At 34.7% G+C, this 24,304-nt stretch overlaps 1 non-coding gene across 1 annotated transcript; it reads left to right on the forward strand.

Moving 5' to 3' along the window:
- The first annotated feature begins 3,032 nt into the window (after window positions 1–3,032).
- Window positions 3,033–5,126, forward strand: LOC18440195 (UDP-glycosyltransferase 76F1). The gene is made up of 3 exons (XR_016060370.1): window positions 3,033–3,362; window positions 3,489–3,606; window positions 4,186–5,126. It is a non-coding gene; the product is annotated as a UDP-glycosyltransferase 76F1 (transcript).
- The last annotated feature ends 19,178 nt before the right edge of the window (window positions 5,127–24,304 follow it).

The following is a 24,304-nucleotide window of genomic DNA, read 5'->3' on the forward strand; positions in this document are numbered from 1 at the left end:
CAAAGCCGATCGAGCATATATTGTACGGACATGCATAATTTATAATAAAAAAAAGACAAACAAAAAAGTATGGGTGAGAAAAATATAAGTTTTGAGAGGGTATTTTTGCCTTAAAAATCACTACTTCCTTGTGGGGCTACAAAGGTAATATCACGAAATTGGGTCATGTGGGGATTCATAACTTTTTTTTTGACAAAACAGATTTACCATACTCCTGCAGAAGCATAATGTGCGTCTCATCCCTCGCTCAAAGAATTTTCTTAGCCTAAAATTTTGGGGAAAACGTAATATATTTTGAAAAGAAAAACTTGAATTTTAGGTTTTGGGGATAATTAGATCTAGCCCTTCAAATATTGGACGGTCGGTATTCAATCTTGAGACATAAGTTTCTTCTAGAATATAAAGAGATTATTTTAGATTTTTTTATTTAAATGATTATATAAAGTTGTAACCTTAAAATGTAGAATTAAGATGCACATTAAAAATCCACTAGAAAAGACTGTTTTAATATTGAAAAACTCTCTAATTGATAATCTCGACATTGAGATGTATGAACATGAAGAAAAAAAAGATTTCGAGTTCCAAAAATAGTGTATCTTGCAACACGTTATATAGACCGTCTATTTTCAAGATTTTCATATGTTTATAGATATGCTTGATTTGAACTATTTTAGAGTAAAAATTTTCTAATTAGAAATAAAAATGGACTCTAGGCCATCCTAAGAATTTTTCATACCAAAATTACATGCTACGATAAAATTTGGAGGTACGCCTTAATTTGATTGTTTAAGATTGCAACTTTATGCAAACGACGCCTTCATTTTTTGTTTGCTGAGAGATTAAAAAAGAATACGTAATATGTATATTTGCACCAGGGAGGAAAATGAATGAATAATATCCTCCAGCGGGAGCAAGGAAATCTTTTGGCCATTGAGGGTTTTATTTTGGAATAAGTTTTATATAGAATCGAGGTTCTAAACAATCAAAATATAACCCACCTCAATAACTTCACCAGAAGAAGTGATTTTGATGCCCAAATATCCTCAAATTGATCATCTCGATATCAAGATGCATGGACATGAAAAAAAAATAGATTTCAAACTTTGAAAATAATACATCTTGTAATATATAGAAAGTCAGAGAAACAACAAAGAACAAACCATTTATTTGAGAAAAATAAAGTCAATTTTTGTTTGCTTTTAGAGAAGGGAAAAGTTTGAATAGAGCGGCGGCTCTAAATAATCAAATTCCAACCTACCTCAAAAATTTCACTAGAAGAAGGTTTTTTGTTGCCCAAATATTCTCAAATTGATCATATGGACATCAAGATGCATTGACATGAGAAAAAAAATTGATTTCAAGTTTTGGAAATAGTGCATTTTGTAACGCATTTTTGGACCATCAATTTTCAAGATTATCAAGTTTTCATAGATCTCTCCATCTACACTATTTTTGAAGCTTTAAAATTTATAAAATAAAAATGAAAATATATTTTAAAGCTACAAAAAAAATTCCAGTATTGAAACCACATTTCTTAATACTATTTGAATATATGCTCTAATTTGATTGTTTACATCCTAGGCTCTATACAAACCGTACCCTTTAGAGAATAGTGTGTATTAATTGAATGGTTGCAACATGTTTTTTTTTTGGTAATTCAGTGGGGAATAGAAGCCCCTACCTATTTTTTCAAATAGTTTTAAGAATTAGTTTTTTAAAAGTATTAGTGGGGTGATGTGAAACTACAATGTGGTGACCAGGGTATGGCACATGAAGATCCATAACACCCAACTTGCTTCGAAGAAATTATAATTTCTTGCGACTTAATAATTTGATGAGAATGTCTACGACTTGATGTTCAATAGAGATTGTAGGGATTGAGATAATCATAATTTTTAGAATGTTCAACAAACTAACTAATATATTTTTTACCAAAAAAACGAACTTGTCATATTTCATGGAAGGGTCAGGTTTGTATAAGGCTGATACCCTAAACAATCAAAGACACATTCAAATAGTGTCAAAAAATATTGTTTTAGTACTTAAAATCTTTATGATGGCCTAAAACAAAATTTCAACTCTAATTATAAAATTAAAGCTTATAAAATAGTATAGATTAAACAAATTGATAATCACTTGAAAATCTTGAAGTCTTCAAATCCATAAATACCATCTCGACCTTGAGATGGTCTACATAATGTATTACAATATGTACTATTTTCAAGACTTTAAATTCTTTTTTTTATTTTTTTTACATCCATGTATCTCATGGTCGAGATGATTGGATTTGAGAGTTTTTCAAATTGGAAACAACTTTTTCTGATCAATTATTTAGGTGTGCCCTAATTTGATTGTTTAGGGCCTCAACGTTATATATTTTTTATTCATGAACTTTTTCTTCATGTAATCTAAGTCTCAATGTTGTCAAATTCGTTTTTGGGGTCTTTTTTGGTTTCGTAAGAAAAATGAAACAATTCGGTTCTTCAGGGGAATACTTCGAATTTTTTCTTTTTAATTTAATATAAGTAAATTAGATATTTATATATAACAATATATAAAATAATGAAAAATATCAAAAAAAAAAAATTTCAAAAAAAAAAATGTATATCAATATTTCTTTGCTTGGGTCGAAAAGGTCGAAAAAGACCTGAATCTTATCGAAGCGGCCCGAATCTAATCGAAGCAGCAACACCAACATCAACATATAAAAATAATGAAAAACTTCAAAAAAAAAAATAAAAAAAATATTTTTTCATAGATATTTCTTTATTTTTTCCTCCGAACCTGTCCGAATCTAACTAAAACGACATAAATTTGACCAAAATGGCAGCACCAAACTTCGTTACAGCCTAAGCCTAAAATCCAAAGGCTTTGACCTCTTCGGCCAAAGCGAAACGAATATGACAGCACTGCTGTGTCCATGCCTTACGTAGAAGGTGACATGCCATCCACAAGACTCCTTACTCGAGAGTAAATTAGTCACTGAACCAGGATATAAAAATCAAAAACACCAAACCATTTAACTCATAACCACCTACCTCTCTCTCTCTCTCAAGTTAGGCTTAGAACTAAGCACAAGCTTCACCTTCAACTCTTCATCCCCAAACTCTTTAATGGAGGAAAAAAGAGTTGCAGGGCTCCATGGCTACAAAAAACACCTTCTTCTCTTCCCTCTGCCAGCTCAAGGCCACATAAACCCCATGGTCCAGCTAGCTAACATACTCCACAACAGAGGTTTCTACATAAGCATAGTCCAGACAGATTTTCGGGCTGCTCACCTCAAGCCTAGACCCGGGTTCGCCATCGAGAACATTTGCTTGGGCCTATCGCACCAGGAGATTCTAGTCATGGATATTATGGAGGTTATTTTCAAGCTCAATGAGAAGTGCAACCTCCCATTCCGAGCTTTAATAAAGGATTTACAGTCGAGAGAAGGGAGTTTTCCAATTTCTTGTTTGATTACAGATGCTTTATTGTATTTAACGCAGGATGCGGCTGAAGAGCTTGGGATTATGAGAATGGCTTTGAGAACCAGTAGCCCAACGTCGCAATTGGTTTATGAGTCTTTTCCGGTTCTTATAGAGAAGGGCTATCTTGGAGATGGAGGTGAGAAAATTATTGTGCTTGATCTGAACCTCAACAATATCTTTTTCATAGACGATTGCTTAGTAAATATGATTATTTGTACTCTCCTTTAGTCTTTTTTTAACATGGAAAGTTTTGACAATTCAATATATATTTCATGGGAAACGATCATTCACTCCAGAGAGTCTCATAGATCATTTGAAGAAATGATTGATCGGAAGAAAATAGAATAAAGATAGAGTCTCATTTTACATGTCAATCCCGGCAACAATGCAATTTTTAGTAAAAAGAAAATCGAATGTTGGAAAATAATATCTTTTTGGGCATATTTTCCAAATAAAGAAAAATGCTCTATATTGCAGAAAACATCGAATGTAATATTTAGGGAAAAGTTTTGCCCATCCTAGTCACTTTTTGGGAGTGGAAATATGACAGCATTTTCACTCTTCTTAAACTGCAATGTCAAGACAAAACTGTTCAAATTTAATCTCAAACTTGATCTCTCTAACCCAGCTCTATTCATGATTTTCTTCAAAAATTGCAATTAGAATACAAGGCTGTTCAATACTCTAACCCAGCCCTGTTCATGAATTTTTGCAGCCCAGTTCTCTGATGAGGAGCCGCTTTCCGACCTCTCTCCACTCCGGGTCAAGGATATCCCCTTAATCGATAAGAAACAATCGGAATCCTTATATATCTTTGTCTCCACTTTCGTCAGCAAAACTTACAGTGCCTCTGCTATAATATTCAACTCCTCAGAAGCTCTCGAACACCTCACTCTCCAAAGACTTCAACAGCAATTTTCCGGCAAAGTCTACACCATTGGTCCCCTGGTCTCACCAATTCCTGCGAGCCTTTGGCCAGAAGACTGCAGTTGCATCTCCTGGCTCGATACAAAAACCTCTGGGTCGGTAATATACACAGCTTTGGAAGTGCAGCCACAATTGATTCAAAGCAATTGATTGAGATAGCATGGGGCCTGGCAAATAGTGGGTGCCCCTTCTTGTGGGTGGTGCGCCCAGGCTTGGTTAGTGGGGTTGATGAGGCCGAGCTTCCCAGTGGGTTCATGGATCAAGTGGGCTCGCGTGGGCTAGTGGTGCGCTGGGCCCCTCAGAAAGAGGTGCTAGCTCACCGAGCGGTGGGTGCATTCTGGACTCATTGTGGTTGGAACTCGACACTCGAGAGCGTGTGAGTTGGTGTGCCTATGGTAAGTTTGCGGACCAGAGGGTGAATGCAAGGTTGGTGTGTGAGCTTTGGAGGGTTGGGGTGGAGATGGGGAAAGAGGCGGAGAGAGGAGAGGTGGAGAAGGCGGTGAGGAAGTTGTTGGTGGAGAGAGAGGGGGAGGAGATGAGAGAGAGGGTAAGAGAATTGAAGAAAGCAGCAGACAGAAGCATGGAGAAGGGTGGCTCTTCCTATGAGGCTTTGGAGGCACTGATGGAGCATCTCATGTCTTGCTAAGAAACAATGGTCTCATCTCTTGCGTTAAATTTTAGTATTTTAAACCAATCTTCCATTCAGCATTATAAAGTTAATTTGGCTTTTTGGGACCATAGTTGCCAAATAATTATCTATATTGGTTCATTGGTTACTAGTATTTCTCTTGGGGAAAAATGTTTTAAAAGTACTACTAGTTGATCTCATGGTCAACAGCACCTCAGGTGAAACATGATTTTTTCAAATAGATTTTATTTTTTAAAGTTCCATTTTTTATTTTATTTTTTCTGGTCTTTTCGGGTAAATCAATTTGGATTTGAACCCTATACTATTGCAATTGCACCAACACCCCACCAATAGCAAAGTCTGAATCATCCGAGTGCACCTTAAATGGGACCGCATGGTCAGGGAGCCACAACACTGGCTCACACGTTATATTCTTCAAATCTTCAAAGGCTTCCTTGCACTTGGTGTCCAACTCCCTGGTCAATCTTTCTTGAGTAGATCGGCCAATGGTGCAGCCCTTCTTGAGAAGCCCTCGATGAACTGCCCTATACCTATAACCTATATTATAGATAGTAGGAAACTAATCCCAGGAAGGATCATAAGATCATTTCCTTACTAAAAAAATAAATTAGGGAAATTTTATATAATTATCCAAAAACGTTTTTTAACTGTTTTACTTTGCTCGTGCATTTGATCTTTCAAAGCCGTGTCATAGAACTTGGTATTCATAATTTGTTTATTATCATTAGTCATATTTAGTTTGTGGAATTGATTGCTTACCTTATGATCAGAAACTTTTTTACTCATTGGTTGCACTAATCCTCCCCAGACAAAATTCACCAAATACATTCACATCCATAACTATTTTTTCTAGTTTGCTCTTTAGTCAAATCCGAAATATTCACGTTTCCTTTGTCAAAGTTTCGTTCGTGCTCCATAATCTTGGTTCTCTTTTTTTAATGCAACTTTTTTAGACCAAATTGAATTAGTGTGTATTTTGTTTCTTCATAGATTAGTTATCAATGAGAACTTTGCTAGAAGAAAAAAGTTGACATAACAAATCCATTAAGTAACCATGCCCCTCTCTCGCCCCCAAACAAGAATATTAGGAAGATAGGAGATTGTAATTTTCATAATATGGTGAGAGGTTTTTTTAATCTTTTAACTACTATATATTACATCAAGATTTCTTCATTGAAATCTTTATTCTTATTTGATTAGCATTTAATCTATGCCTGGTTATCCAAGATTATCATTAGAATGTGACTTCGATGAGGGGAAGATTTTTGTAAGGCCATGGCTTAAATCTTAAAGGATATTGTTGTTCTGGTATCGGAAAACCTCAATGATCATCTCTTCCTTTACAATTGTGAATATGAAAGAAGATAGATTTTGAGCTCCAAAAATAATATATATTTCACCATCCACATTCAAATACCAACATATTCTAAAAGATAACAACCACAGTTTGGGCAAAAATAAAGAGAAAGAAAACTAGTGTAGAAGATTACAAGAGTGAAATACAAATATTTACGTGGTTCGACAATTGCCTACATTCACAGAGGCAACAAACTTCTCTTTCACTTAAATAAATAAATAAACAAATCAAATCATACAACCATAGAAAATACAATAGTTTTAAAGCTCTCTCTCACAAGCCTTGAAACAATATTTTTCTCTCTCAATAATACTGTCACACCCCAAGAATTTACAATACTGTTATTCCTGAGATGTGACAAACAAAACATATATACATCTATTGATAGGACAAATTTACAGTGGCGAGGTCTTACAAAGCAAATAAAAAAAGCTAGCACAACAACAGTATCTTCCAAGGTTGATCTTGACTAACACTCAAAATGAATCTGCAGTTATCCTGAAAAAAATGTTTACCATAGTTTGATGAGTTTGGCTACTCAGTAAGTGATCATCATAATCCTAAAAATAATCATGATTGAAAGATATCAATATTTTCCAAAATGAGATCTATTAACAGAAATGCATCAACAACTTCACTTTCAATAAATGGATAATTAAGTATAATCCGAGTAATTGAAATGCTTATAACACTTATAACGGCAGTGCATAATTCAAAGGATTTCACAAAATACCCTACTGGCGTCCCAAGTAGGTCACCTATATACCCCATCAGCATCCTGATGGGTCCGCTTAATCCCTATCGGCGTCCCAGATAGGTCCACTTAATCCCTGCAGGTCCACTTATGCCTCACCGGCGTACCGGATGAGTCCACTTAATCCCTACCGGCGTCCCAGATAGGTCCACTTATACCTCATCGGCGAACCGGATGAGTCCACTTGCATACTTAAATTATTTCTAAATCTCTTTAAACATTCGAAAGCAGCAATATCATGTACTCAACATATCACTGAAATCATTAATATGAATTTCACTTAAACCATTAATAACAGTCACTCTCTATAACATTTCAAAAATAACCAATCAAATATTTTGGGCTCAAATTTAGAAAGGTAGCAGTTTGTAAAGGCATTCTAGCATAATTGCCAATTTAATATGTATAGAAAAACTCTTATAGAAATTCAAGAATACGGAATTATCACAATTTATGGGATATCAATCCACAAATAAACATTTCACAACAATACTATAATCAATTGCAAAAATGACAATTTTTAAATAATAAGGCAGTCATTTGCACATGAATTTTACAATGTCTAAATATTCAAAACAGTAGAAAGAAATATCACAATTTTACTAAAAGCAAAAATATCACATTTATTTCTAATAATTTGATAATATCTAAAATTTTCTAACAATAGCCAAGAAAAATAAATAAATTTATTTTTCTAAGAATTTACAGCATTTAAAATTTCTAACATAGATAAAATATCACAATTTTTATTAAAAAGATTATTTTTCAAGATAATGAGGTCGTGTGCGCATAAAATTTATCGCACCTAAAATTCATGATAATAAGCAGAAATAATTATTTCATTCTATTTTTAAAAAGAATGGATTATTTTTTGAGACAATGAGGTCACTTACATATAAAACTGATAAAATAAAGATCTTAGACGGAAATATCACTATTTATTAAAAATATACTATTTTTCAGAAAGACGATGTCACTTACCTTAACTTCGAAACTGGGGAAGCAGATAGAACTAAGAAAACCAGTCTTCTATTTTTTTTTTAATGGGGCTTTTCTACGATTGATCATATTTCAAATTCAGAGAAAAAGGAAAGAACCCAAATGATTTTCTATTCACTGATTTCAATTTGTACGATGGAATGCCATTAACGCTATTCACATGTTCTTGCCGCCATCAATCACTATTGATCCTAGCCACTTTTGTATTTAGAGAGAGGGTGGGAACAAATTTGTTAAAAGAGATGTGCATAGGAGAGAGAGAGAAAAAGACGTATAAAAAAGGAACACCTCAACGCAAGGTGTGGTTTAAATGGGTGTTCTTATAAACCTTTAAGGTGGTGGACTTAAGGTCTACCCAAGTAAAACTGGACCTTCAAATATATTAACAATAATATCTTTTATTTATTGTTAATATAAAAACAACAATATCCTAACGGTATATTAGTATTATTATTATTATTATCATTACTAAGATATACTTATTATTTTATTTATTTATTTATTTTATTTTATTTTATTTTTTTTTTTTTTTTATTTTTTTTTTATTTTTTTTTGTATTTATTTCTGTTAACAACATTAATATTATTATTATTATTATTATTATATATATATATATATATATATATATATATATATTTGAAAGTTTAGGATTGTTACATTCTTCCCCCCTTAAAGAAATTTAGTCCTCTAAAATTGTGTACCTGATTACTGAAAAAGATAGGGATATTCTTCTTTGATTTCGTCTTCTCGTTCCCAAGTCGACTCTTCTCTTGAATGGTACTGCCATAATACACGGACCACATGAATCTCCTTGTTACGCAACACTTGCACCCTTCTATCCATTATCAAAATTGGTTGCTCCTGATCGGTAAAGGTTCATATTTTAAGATATGGGATGGGTCGGGCTGATATTTTCGTAGTGAAGATACATGATAGACATTATGGATGTTTGCCAATTCGGGTGGTAAGGCAAGTCTATAAGCGACACCTCCGATTCTTTCCAGGATTTCAAATGGTCCGATGTAACGTGGGCTCAACTTTCCTTTCTTACCGAATCTCATAATGCCCTTTATTGGAGAGATTTTTAGGAAAACTTGATCATCTTCCTCAAATTCAAGATCTCTCCTTCGGTTATCGGCATAACTCTTTTGCCGACACTGAGCTATCCTGAGCCTTTCACGAATTAATGCTATTTTATCTGTGGTTATCTGGACAATTTCTGGCCCCAAAAGCTTTCTTTCACCAACCTCGTCCCAACATATGGGTGACCTGCATTTCCTTTCATACAGGGCTTCATATGGTGCCATCTGAATACTGGCTTGGAAGCTATTATTATAAGCAAACTCAATCAGGGGTAAATGGTCATCTCAGCTTCCTGTAAGATCAATAACACAGGCCCTCAGCATATCTTCCAAGGTTTGGATGGTCCTCTCCGATTGTCCATCAGTTTGGGGGTGAAAGGCAGTACTAAAGGTGAGTCTCGTCCCCATGGCTGACTGTAGTCTAGCCCAAAATTTAGAAGTAAACCGAGTATCCCTGTCCGATACAATACTGACAGGAACTCCATGCAATCGTATTATTTCCCTAATGTACAGTTGAGCCAGTCGATCCAAAGTGTACGTCATGCGAATCGGTAGAAAGTGGGCAGCTTTGGTCAACCGGTCCATAATGACCCAAATGCTATCATGTCCTGAATTTGTTCTAGGCAAGCCAAAGACAAAATCCATAGAGATGTGCTCCCACTTCCATTTTAGCACGGGTAAAGGCTGCAACAACCCAGCGGGCCTTTGATGTTCAGCTTTTACTTGCTGGCATGTTAGGCATTTAGACACAAATAGTGCTACCTCTTTTTTCATATTATTCCACCAAAAGGTTTTCTTCAGGTCCGGATACATTTTAATACTTCCGGGATGTATCGTATAACGAGAATGATGTGCTTCTTCTAAGAAAGCTTTCTTTACACTCTTATCATTCGGGACACAAACCCGACCTTTGAATCTTAGCAAATCCTCACTACATATAAAGAATTCATCTCTCTTTTCTTGCTTCACCTCTTCTATAATTGTTATAAGCTGAGGGTCTTTCTTTTGTGCCAATCGAATCTGTTGGATTAATTGAGGTTCCGCCTTAATGTTGGCAATCATACTTACCACACCATTAATGGACGAAGTTGGATGCCAATCCACTATTTCCTCTAACAATCGCATTTCTTGGATCATTAGATGAGCTAAGACTCCCGTAGATTTTCTATTTAAAGCGTCGGCCACAACGTTAGCTTTTCCTGAATGATAATGGATTGTACAATCATAATCTTTTAAGAAATCCATCCATCTTATCTGCCGCATATTTAAATTCTTCTGAGAGAAAAGGTATTTCAAACTCTTATGATCCGTGTATATTACGAATTGCTCACCATATAGATAATGCCTCTATATTTTCAAAGCGAATACTATTGCAGCTAGCTCCAAATCATGAATTGGATATTTTTTCTCATATTCTTTCAACTGTCTGGATGCATATGCCACTACTTTCCCATATTGCATTAATACACAGCCCAAACCTTTATGTGAAGCATCACTATAAATCACAAATCCCCCACTTCCCTCAGGAATAGTTAAAATAGGTGCTGAAGTTAATCGAACTTTTAGTTCTTGAAAACTCTCCTCACATTCACTTGTCCACTCAAATTTGACATTTTTCTGTGTCAATCGAGTCAATGAAGTTGCGATTCGAGAAAATCGTTCTACAAATTTTTTGTAATATCCTGCCAATCCCAAAAAGCTTCGAACTTCAGTCACATTACTTGGCTGTTTCCAATTAACAACGGCTTCAACCTTTGAAGGATCAACTGATAGACGTTCCTTTGATATGACATGTCCTAAAAATGTCACTTGTTCAAGCCAAAATTCACATTTACTAAATTTGGCATACAATTTCTTTTCTCTTAATATTTGCAATACCATTCTTACATGCTGCTCATGTTCCTTCTGATTCTTGGAATAAATTAAAATATCATCGATGAATACCACAATAAATTTATCCAAAAAGGGCTTAAAGATTCGATTCATCAAATCCATAAATGCAGCCGGTGCATTGGTTAATCCAAAAGGCATGACTAAAAATTCATAATGGCCATACCTTGTTCTGAAAGCTGTCTTGGAAACATCTTCACTTTTAATCTTAAGCTGATGGTATCCAGATCTAAGATCAATTTTTGAAAACCCTTGTGATCCTTGTAATTGATCACATAAATCATCAATTCTAGGTAATGGATACTTCTTTTTCACTGTCACTTGGTTCAATTGTCTATAATCAATAGACAATCTCATAGTCCCATCTTTCTTTTTGACAAACAGTACTGGAGCACCCCAAGGTGACACACTGGGCCTGATAAAACCTTTATCTAATAATTCTTCCAATTGTTGTTTCAGTTCTTTAAGTTCTGCAGGAGCCAATTTGTAAGGTGCCTTAGAAATTGGTGCTACCCCTGGCAATAATTCAATGGAGAATTCAATTTCCCTGTCAAGCGGTAATCCTGGCAATTCTTCTGAAAAAACGTCGGGAAATTCTCGAATAACCGGAGTGGTATCCAAATTTATTTCTTCCTTCCTATCTTCTTTGATATAGGCAAGAAAGCCTTGACACCCTTTTCGAAGGAGGCGATTAGCTCGAATACAAGAGATTAAATATGATGGGGGAGTCTTCTTTGACACCATTGAAGTAAAATACTAGTTGATTCGGAATACGAAAGGTAACAATTTTCTTTTAACAATCAATACTTGCATGGTATGCAGAAAGTCAATCCATGCCTAAGATTACATCAAAATCTTGAATTTCAAGGAGTATTAAATCAACCAACAGTTCCTTTTCTTCTATCTTTATTACACATGATTTGTACACTATATTGGTGTTAATTGAATCTCCCATCGGTGTGGCTACCTCTAGAATGTATTCTAATTGTTCTGGTTCTACCTTTAAGTGGCATGCAAAGTGTTGTGACACAAATGAATGAGTAGATCCAGGATCAATCAAAACATGAGCTGCTTTTTGGAAGATAGTAAGAGTACCTTGGATCACTGATTTTGAGGCCTGAGCGTCTTGCTCGGTAATCGTAAATACTCTTCCCTTCATCTGAGGCTTTGGAGCTATCTCTCCTTGCTTTGGAAGCTGTTGTGTCTGTAAGCTAGGACATTGTCTAATCTGGTGTCCCAATTTTCCACATTTAAAACAGGCTCCGGTATTCCAATAACAAGGGCTTGATCCATGATTTTTCCCACATTTTCTACATGGTTATATTGGGTTTTGAAATGGCGAGGGCCTTGGCTTCTTGTTTGGCCTTTCAAACTGTTGTCGATTAGATGATGTAGGTCTAATATGACTGTTCTGATTTTTTGTCTTTTGGTAATCTTCAAAATCTTTTTCGACAATTTGGGCACGATCCACTATTTCAGCATAAGTTCTTAATTTCAAGACTGATATTCTGCTTCTAATAGCTAGCCTGAGACTCCTTTCAAATTTCTTCACCTTTCTTGCCTCATTGTTAATCATATGTGGTGCAAACCTGGCCAATTCAGTAAAGTTGGCATCGTACTGTGCTACTGTCCTATTTCCTTGGATTAATTCTAGAAATTCCATTTCTTTTTGGTCTCGAATAAAATCTGGGAAATACTTTTCATTAAATGCCTCTAGAAATACTTCCCAAGTCAAGTTTTTATTTTCTTTGACCAATACTCCTTTTGTCATTCGCCACCAGTGTTGTGCTTCACCTTCTAACATAAAAACTGCCAAAGCCACCTTCCTATCATCAGGACATTCCATAACCTCGAATATTTTTTCCAATTGCATAATCCATCCCTCGGCTTCCAGTGGGTTTACAGCATCCTTAAAAGAATGTGGGTTTAATTCTTAAATTGTTCGATATTACTCCCACCATTTCCTGTAACTGACTGCCTGGGTGGATTGTTGTTTTCCATCTGATGTTGCATTAGAGCAACCATATTTTCCAAGGCTTTGTGAATTCCTTCCATATTGGCTTCAGCTATTCTGGATCTTGACTTTATCCCGGTCTGTACACACAATAAATGTGATTTTTAAGTACATTCTTTTTAAATTTCCTAAGAATCTTAAACCAACTTGGCTTTGATACCAGAATTGTCACACCCCAAGAATTTATAATACTGTTATTCCTGAGATGTGACAGACAAAACATATATACATCTATTGATAGGACAAATTTACAATGGCGAGGTCTTACAAAGTAAATAAAGAAAGCTAGCACAACAACAGTATCTTCCAAGGTTGATCTTGACTAGCACTCAAAATGAATCCGCAGATTTCCTGAAAAAAATGTTTACCATAGTTTGATGAGTTTGGCTACTCAGTAAGTGATCATCATAATCCTAAAAATAATCATGATTGAAAGATATCAATATTTTCCAAAATGAGATCTATTAACAGAAATGCATCAACAGCTTCACTTTCAATAAATGCATAATTAAGTATAATCTGAGTAATTGAAATGCTTATAACACTTTTAACGGCAGTGTATAATTCAAAAGATTTCACAAAATACCCTACTGGCGTCCCAAGTAGGTCACCTATATACCCTATCAGCGTTTGGATGGGTCCACTTAATCCCTATCAGCGTCCCAGATAGGTCCACTTAATCCCTGTAGGTTCCCTTATACCTCACCGGCGTACCGGATGAGTCCACTTAATCCCTACCGACGTCCCAGAGAGGTCCACTTATACCTCACCGGCGAACCGGATGAGTCCACTTGCATACTTAAATTATTTCTAAATCTCTTTAAACATTCGAAAGCAGCAATATCATGTACTCAACATATCATTGAAATCATTAATATGAATTTCACTTAAACCATTAATAACAGTCACTCTCTATAACATTTCAAAAATAACCAATCAAATATTTTGGGCTCAAATTTAGAAAGGTAGCAGTTTGTAAAGGCATTCTAGCATAATTGCCAATTTAATATGTATAGAAAAAGTCCTATAGAAATTCAAGAATACGGAATTATCACAATTTATGGGATATCAATCCACAAATAAACATTTCACAACAATACTATAATCAATCGCAAAAACGTCAATTTTTAAATAATAAGGCAGTCATTTGCACATGAATTTTACAATGTCTAAATATTCAAAACAGTAGAAAGAAATATCACACTTTTACTAAAAGCAGAAATATCACATTTATTTCTAATAATTTGATAGTATCTAAAATTTTCTAACAATAGCCAAGAAAAATAAATAAATTTATTTTTCTAAGAATTTACAGCATTTAAAATTTCTAACATAGATAAAATATCACAATTTTTATTAAAAAGATTATTTTTCAAGATAATGAGGTCTTGTGCGTATAAAATTTATCGCACCTAAAATTCATGATAATAAGCAAAAATAATTATTTCATTTTATTTTTAAAAAGAATGGATTATTTTTCGAGACAATGAGGTCACTTACACATAAAACTGATAAAATAAAGATTCTAGACAAAAATATCACTATTTATTAAAAATAGACTATTTTTCAGAAAGACGATGTCACTTACCTTAATTTCGAAACTGGGGAAGCAGATAGAACTAAGAAAACCAGTCTTCTGTTTTTTTTTTAATGGGGCTTTTCTACGATTGATCATATTTCAAATTCAGAGAAAAAGGAAAGAACCCAAATGATTTTCTATCCACTGATTTCAATTTGTAGGATGGAATGCCATTAACGCTATTCACATGTTCTTGCCGCCATCATTCACTATTGATCCTAGCCACTTTTGTATTTAGAGAGAGGGTGGGAACAAATTTGTTAAAAGAGATGTGCATAGGAGAGAGAGAGAAAAAGACGTATAAAAAAGGAACACCTCAACGCAAGGTATGGTTTAAATGAGTGGTTTAAATGAGTGTTCTTATAAACCTTTAAGGTGGTGGACCTAAGGTCCACCCAAGTAAAATTGGACCTTCAAATATATTAATAATAATATCTTTTATTTATTGTTAATATAAAAGCAACAATATCCTAACGGTATATTAGTATTATTATTATTATTTTCATTACTAATATATACTTATTATTTTATTAATTTATTTATTTTATTTTATTTATTTATTTTTTTATTTTTGTATTTATTTCTGTTAACAACATTAATATTATTATTATTATTATATATATATATATATATATATATATATATATATTTTTTATTTTTTATTTTTTTTTTGAAAGTTTAGGATTGTTACAAATACCCACCTAAAGGACTTTAAGAACTCGCCCTCTCTCTTTTCCACTAACTTTTTCTATTTACAAAATATCTTTAGGGCACTTTCGTTTCGTATGAAAAATTCACGAGAAATATTTTCACATGAAAGGATTCCCTCACATAGTTAAGTATGAGAATATTTTCACTCAAATAAACGAATTGGTCCCAATGCATCTTTCACACTAATTGACAACAAACTGGTGTGAGAATATTCCCAAGCCTGACCACCTGAAATTATTTTTTCACGTGAGAAATATTTTCAGGCGAACCAATTGTGTCCTTAATAAATATAAACACAGAGGAGAACGGCATGATATCCTCTCATCCCTATCCCCTTTTGGAATAGAAATAATTCTATCTACCATATATTTGTAACTAACTCTTAAGAATAGAAATCCTCATCCATAAGGAAATGTTAGTATTTTTTGTCTGAAAAATATTTGTGCGTATTTCGAAACAACAATATGGTTTTATGGTTCTTTTTTAAACTGGTTTTGTATAGAGAGAAGTTGTGAGTTTGAGTTCCACATTAAAAAAGAGAGAATTTGTTGTGTTATATTTAAGAGCACATATTCCCTTGCATTATTCTATTAATACAAAAGTAAAAGAGATAGTGTATGTCCATGTGCAAGGGATGGGTGCAAAAGTGCTTGATGACACATTTTGAGAGGCAGCCTTCCCTCGAGTACAGGTCGGGCCCGTACTCGAGGCTCGATATCTTTTTGAGAACCCAGCTCGAGAGGGTCACCCAACAATCATATAAATGTTGATAAAATGGAGGAAAAATGAGGTTGTAATAGTAACCATCAAGTAAGTTAAGGAACTGATAGCAACCACCACTATAGAGCCTAAGGCTCGATATCTTTTTAAGAGTCTAGCTTGAGTAATCTTTTTGAAAGCCCAGCTCGAGTGGGTCATCCAACAGTCATATAAATATTGATGAAATGGAGGCAAAATGAGGTTGTAACAGTAACCATCAAATGAGTTAAGGGACTGCAAGTAACCACCACTATAGTAAATGTGCAGCCACAAGTAAGACGGCTCAACAGTCATATAAACATTGATGAAATGGAGGCAAAATGATGTTGTAACAGCAACAATCAAGCGACTTAAAGGATTGCAACTAACCACCACTACAGAGCTCGAGGCTCGATATCTTTTTGAGAGCCCAGCTCCAATGGGTTACCCAACAGTCATATCAACATTGATGAAATGGATGCAAAAAGAGGTTGTAACAACAACCATCAAGTGAGTTAAGGGACTACAAGTAACCACCACTACAGTAAATGTGCAGCCTCAAGTAAGATGGGTCTTTTTCCCATATGACATAGAGTTCCCTAGCCATTTTGCATCTCTCTCAAAACACAATTCTCTGCAATTCCAGTGAACAAAACTAGAGGGATAACCTTTCTCTACTCAATTTTGTCTCTTTCACTATCTAAACTATCAATATTCTGGTGTCTAGTGTGTGGGTTTCAAGTTCGAGTGCATAGATTTTGTCTCTTTCTCTCTCTAAACTATCAAAACTTTGGTGTCCAATATGTGGGTTCCATGCTCGGGTGCATAGAGCTTAGGAATATCTAAGAGACCTTTTTTTTTTTTTGTATCCCAAGGACAAATTTCCCTTCTTATGCACTTCAAATTCAGTATCGCAGTGGGATAGATCTTGAGATACAGCTCCTATGTGTCCGAAAACACGAAGAATTTGAGCTTTTATTTTTTTAAAATCATACCATTTTCTACCTCCATTTCACCCACCAATTTTGCAACAGAAAATATATTTATTTTCTATATAATTTGGCTTACTAAAAACATTAGATTTCATATCCTATTTACTGAAAACATGAGATTTCACATCTTATAAAATAGGAATCATAATAAATATGACAATTTGGGCTTCATGCACTAACACATATTTACCCGTTTCACACCAATTTTGGAGCTTCAATTTTCATAATCATGTGTAAAACATAAATTTGGGGGGCCATCATAAGAGTTTTTGATGTTAGAACTGCATTTAGGGGTGGCAACGGCTTAGGTCGAGTTTGTGTTTGATCGGACCCAGACCCGGACTCAGACCCAATTGGAACTGGATCCGACCCAAAAATAAAAAATATATATATATTTAAATATATTTAAATATTGTGTTAGATATATACCTATATTATTTAAATATTATAATTTCAAACATATAGTTATATTTATTTAAATATTAATTCAATATTATTAAAAATATTATATATTAAATATTATTTAAATAATATCACTATTTGAATCGGGGCAGTTCCACATGGACCCGGACCCGATCCGTTCAATCCAATTATTGGACCCATACCCGGAGCCGACCTAGATCTAGTTGTCAGGTCCGGGCCCATTACCTCCCGTAACTGCATTTTCCAGTGGGGTTTTGAGGTGTTGATTTATTTTCCTGCATCCAATCCCAAGTTTTTGTCGATCTTTATCTTTCTCATATTAATCCAATAATTATACGGCTCAAAATCTTTATGTTTCGTTATATTTCCATCGTATATGGTCTCTCATCGTTAATGTCTCATAGTCTAAGAACTCTCTTACATAGGAAAAGAGTTCGGGCTTAATTTGTTAGTGGTTGACTATTTGCAACGCTACGTCCGAGGCTCAATTCTTATCAAGGGTAGGGGCTCTTTCTCCATTGATTTACCCAAAAAAAACTCTTTTATATGTTATATAAGAAGGACACTGTTACTATACGGACAGCATGTTGTAGAACTGCGGGCTTGGCAATATACAGGCTAGGAGCATTGCTATGCGGACAGCATACTGTAGAACTGCGGGCTTGGCAATATAGGCTAGGAGCAAAGTGGTGTTTTTATTTCCATCAAAATGGTAGTAGCTAGAAGAGGATGGTCTCTTGACCACCAAAATGGTAGTAGCTAGCAGAGGATGGTCTACTGACCACCAAAATGGTAGTAGCTAGCAGAGGATGGTCTATTGACCACAAATAAATATACAGGCTAGAAGCAAAGTGGTGTTTTTATTTCCACCAAAATGGTAGTAGCTAGCAGAGGATGGTCTATTGACCACTAAAATGGTAGTAGCTAGCAGAGGATGGTCTATTGACGACCAAAATGGTAGTAGCTAGACCACCAAAATGGTAGTAGCTAGCAGAGGATGGTCTATTGACCACAAATAAAGAGGATGGTCTATTGACCACAAATAAAGCTAGGAGCAAAGTGGTGTTTTTATTTCCACCAAAATGGTAGTAGCTAGCAGAGGATGGTCTATTGACCACCAAAATGGTAGTAGCTAGCAGAGGATGGTCTATTGACGACCAAAATGGTAGTAGCTAGACCACCAAAATGGTAGTAGCTAGCAGAGGATGGTCTATTGACCACAAATAAAGAGGATGGTCTATTGACCACAAATAAAGCTAGGAGCAAAGTGGTGTTTTTATTTCCACCAAAATGGTAGTACCTAGCAGAGGATGGTCTATTGACCACCAAAATGGTAGTAGCTAGCAGAGGATGGTCTATTGACAACAAATAAAATTCTATACATTAACTAAGTTTGTCGATTGGGGACGACCGACTCGGTTACGGGCTTGCGTTCAGGTTCTAGACAGTATTCAAAAGAATGGATTTGAGAGTCGAGTCAGGTTAGGTCGAAGTCAAGCTTCGACCTAGTCGAGTTGGATCGGGTATAGATTTAAGTCTAAATCCACCCGACTTGTTTTACATATGAAATGTATTTTTTAAACTTTTTGTTTTCTTATAGAGTCTGGTTCTGGTCAAATTGAACCTAATTGGATATGGGTCGGATCTAAGTGCGGTTCCAACCTTGGACTTGTTAGGTTGGTTCTAGATCGGGTCCCACCCGGATGCAGTTGAAAATTACCCACCGCTAATAGCCGCGTTTTAGAGAGAAAAATAAATAACAGAGAAAAAATTAACAAAAAGAAAGCATAGTTATGGGTGCCCGAGTCTTCCGCCACTTAATACAAAGCAAACAAAAAAAAAAACACAAAAGGGCTCTCTCACTCTCTCTACAATAATTTTTTTTTCATTCAACCAAAAATCCATCATCGAATACATTGTATGTTTTCTTTTTTTTATGTACTTAAGAACTTGCTTTGTAAAACTCTCAAAATATATATATATATATATATATATATATATATATATACTTCACTTCATCATTAATCCTAGGGATCTCCATATCAACTGAACTTCCTTATCCACAAGATAAAGAAAGAACTTATTCACAAAAAGAAACTACCAACTCAATCTAATACTTATTAAAAGGAAAGGAAACGGACTTGCTTCATCTTCCTAGAATAACTCAACAAAAACAGACTCCTCCAAAAGAGAACTCCAAATATTTATTCCAATTTAAACATGCTAAAGAAAACGATAAGCCAACCTCACAAAAGAAAAAGATACCCAAAGAAACAAAAGTTTCCTTCTTATACTTCTAAAAAAAAAAACGTTTTTTTTTTAAATAGACTTTATCAAACTAATCTAAAAATCCTGTTTTTAACAATTAACCCTAATAAATAAATAAGTTACTCACATCTCTAAAAATAAAATTAACAAAAATAAAAATAAAATTTTGTAACAATCAGATCTTGATTTGCATCACTCTCTCCTGGTGGGAAAAAACTCGACCTCGAGTTTTGAAATGTGTTTAGATAAATTTTTCAATAGCCTTGCAACCTTCTTGGAGAAAACTCCACCACAAATTTTGAAATGTGTTTAGATAAATTTTTCAACAGCCTTGCAACCTTCTTCAACTCGAGTATTGCAAATACGATTCTGGGACTTGTAGGTAATTGGCCCTCGAGAAATGGGGCGTTTCATGTCGATAGAGTTTATTCAACCATTGCTAAAATAACTCAAGCATAACCTCAGAGCACACCACATATGCATTTTTAAGATGAGCACTAGATTCAACTATTGATTATCTTTTGAAGCCTTCCTTTTTTTCTTCATCAAATATTGGTTTATTCACATAATCTTGATCATCATCACAGATTGGATCTCCTACACGATTCATCTAAGTAAACATTGAAAATTGGTGGTAGATCTCAATCTACAACATGCTGATTCCCGATATGATCAATGTGAAAATCAACCTCAATTCCCTTCAAATCATTTAGATCAACTAAATCTCACGATTCATTCTCCCAAACTTGGGGATCCAGACGCGGAGTATACGCATAGAACGGGTTCTCGAAAACAACGTCCAATTCGCTACCATCATCACAGTGTGTCGGTGCTAGATTTTGGGCCAAGTGCTAGGTCAACTTCTCTGCTGTCTTCTCAAATTTTCGATCTCTATATCCCGGAGGTCTAGCTCTTGCTGGATGTACTCATTCATGGTTCTCGACCATAGACCAGGTCTATGAGCCATGATGTCTATCTATGAACACCTCAATCCACCAGAATTGACTGATGCTAAACGAAAAATAAATTTTTTAAAAAAAAATTAGCAAGAAGAAGGCATAAACGTGGGAGTTCCACTACGCACCATAAGAGCAAAAAGAAAAAAGAAAAACCCACAAAAAGCGCTCTCACTCTCTCTCTACAAAAAGCTTTATTCATTCAACCAAAATCCAATACATTGTAAGTATTCCTTTTTTATACATTAAGCAACTTGCTTTTTAAAACTTCCTATAAAAATAAAAAAAAATAAAAAAAAATAAAAATAAAAAATAAAATAAAAAAAAAAGAAAAGAAAGAAGTCAGTCTACCATTTCAACATTAATCCTAATAAGGATCTCCATATCACGTGAACTTTCTTATCCAAAAGATAAGGAAAGAAGTTATTCACAAAAAGAAAGTACCAACTCAATCTAATACTTACCAAAAGGAAAGGAAACGGACTTGCTTTATCGTCCTAAAACAACTCAACAAAAAACAGACTCGAAAATTTTGAGATGTGAGGAATTAACAATGGAACGTTCGATTAATTAAGAGAGCAGCATGCTTTTAATCTCTATTCATAGAGCATTTAAAACGTTATTGACTCTTTTATATTTTATATGCAACTCTTTTACCAATATTTCCCCCTTTTCTGCACAACTATTTTGATTTTTGACACCCTAACCCTGACCTCCTTGAGTGACAAGACTAAGATGTTAATATTCATCACCACTTTATCTGAAAGTTTGGCCTACTTTTAGTTGAGGACCACCAGGTTTAGTGAACTTTATCAAAGAAAGATTGGCAAGAAACCATTTCAAATTATTTTCTTTCTTGAAACACAACGCACTTAAAAATAATTAGTAATGTGATAAACGTGACACTTAAAAGGGCAACTTTGTTTATTAAGGCATAAAGACCAACACATAATAAACTTCTAGCCTACCTCTAGGGGTAAGGGTGGCAATGGACCGGGATTGGGGTGCCCAGCCTTGGCACTGACCCACTGGCTTGGGCTAGGCCAATTTTGGCCTGGCCCCAGTACAAGGCCACAATCATTAGCCCATACCCCTATCTTTTGCGAGTCAGGTCGCACATGGCAGCCCATTGCCAGAGACCATGAATGTAGTGATAACTTTTGGTACCATAATAATGGCCATCAGAAAACATTATATATGTGGGGCACGGCACTTTTAGATTGAAATGCCAGTGGAAAACGTATCGCAATGTCCCTGAAACTCTCATTTTACTATTTTCTTAGTGGTTCCATCTCCATAGACCGTCATTCTTAATCTATTCTCCTATAGAAGCCACTCCTATTTTTCCCACTCTCCTTTCAGCCATCAACATAACATCGTCATCATTGTTATTATAGTATTTTGATTTGAGGTCAATTACACGAATTTTGGTTTGCCACTCTATTCTATTAAGGCCGACGATAAATCTATTTATCTTTTCTCATTACTTTTAAACCATCATTAACATATCAAAATAATAATAAAAAATTTATAAAGCTTATATAACGAATAATAAAAAAAACCTAAAAAGGTGGTGGGAATCACCTGGAAATGAGTTTGAAAATTCCAGGCTAAAAAAAACTCCTGAATGGTTGTGGTCTCCCAATTTTTCAATATCTTAATTATTATTTTTTTAAGTATATCTCAATCTGATTCGGACGTTGGATGTAAAGAACTCTACGGAGGACATTACCCTACAAGAACTCGGTTCACGTTTTTTAGAAGACCGGAAATAAAACTCGGAACTGGCATGACAACCCCTAATTGGACATAACCGGCCAGCCATCACCGTTATACCGTTGATTTCAACGGTGATGTTAGGGTGTGGGTCCGACAAAAGATGACGCTGATTCACACTTACGGTGATAGCGTACAACGTATACTCAATCAGCGACACCGTTATACCGTTGACGGTGATAGTGTACAGCATGTACTCAATGATCAAAAGTGTCCCATAGTGTACAGCATATACTCAATGAACAAAAATGTCCCACATGACATGATGATAGTTACAAGTGGACGTAGTGAAGGTACACGCACCACATGGTTTGCTACCACTAAGGTGCCCCTGGCATTATTGAAACTTACAAAAACGTGCTCAAGGATATTGTAATTTAATATTTAAAATTTTTTGTACTTTGTATCCATTTTTCTTTTCATTTTTTATACAAGTTGCAAATAAGTTCAGATTCCCTTTATTTTTACATTCAATTTAATATTTGTACATTTCACTTGGGGTAAATTTTAAAAATGTGAAATGTACATGTAAGTCCTGTTTTATTTTTTATGTTTAAAAATAGTTCAAATGTATTTTATATTTCACAATCAAGTTCTATTTTTTTAAGAGTTATTGTAAGTCTATGTCTTTCTCTATAGATCGGATTAAAGTCAAATTTAGTATATACATACTTCTCAACATCAAACACCTACAAAAATATTTTAAAAAAATAAATTACCAAACTCCCCCCGAATATTATCATAGCTAGTTTGGTAATTTTATGTATTTTATTTTCATTTTTTTTGTATAATGATAGTAATAAGCATGGACATACCAAAATTGAGCTCAACAAAATGACAAGAAAATAGATAAAATTAAAATATAGTTTATATTCTCAAAAAATAAGACTGGATTGTAAAATATGAAATACTTTTCAATTTAAAAATATGAAATATTTTTAAGTACAAAAAATATAAGACTACTTATAAGTAAATTTTCCTTTAAAAAGATAAAAAAAGGAAAGCTACAAGGTTTTGCACAATGCAAAGAACTCGAGGTTCGTTTCTTCCCGCTATCTACTACGGGACCTCCGTCCCCGTACAAGAAGCCTGAGGCCTCTCGCAGCAGCTACGCAGTGCAAGGATCCCACAGAGGTTAAGCCTGGCCCCTTAGATCCGAAGTTGTATGCCACTGCCATGCGTGGTGTCGATAGACTTGTCACTCCAGCACCGCAATGGCTGGTCATATCCATCGGATAAGAGATTTCAAGTCCTTTATTGATCAAGCGACACCCGGATTTGAACTGCGGAAAAATGATTTGCAGTGGCCCACCTTACCACTCGGCCATGCAACATAAACACTTTTTCGGGGGGGGGGGGGGGGGGGAGGGCGGAGGAATACCGAATGATTTCTTATTTCATCATCACATTTGAAGGATAATTTTCATCATCACATTTGAAGGATAATTAACTAAAGTAATTGTTAAGCATGATGGGACAATTAAGATGCATTGCACATTGCCTTGCATATCTTTTTGTTTATATAAGGTTGCGAGCTTATGGAAAAAAAGTAGTTTCGTAATTCAAAACCCGTTCGAAAATATTGTTTCGATGATGGTAAAAATCAAAATTGATCATCTGCCTCGACAATTATATCTTTGAAAAGAAAAAAAATCCAAGCTCTAAAAAAAATAAGGCATCTTAACACACAAATGTCGTTCTCCAATTTTAGGTATTCAT

This window comes from Amborella trichopoda, chromosome 8, assembly GCF_054954075.1.
Source record: "Amborella trichopoda isolate Santa Cruz 75 chromosome 8, AtrichopodaSantaCruz75HAP2 v2.0, whole genome shotgun sequence".
In the NCBI taxonomy this organism is placed as follows: Eukaryota; Viridiplantae; Streptophyta; class Magnoliopsida; order Amborellales; family Amborellaceae; genus Amborella; species Amborella trichopoda.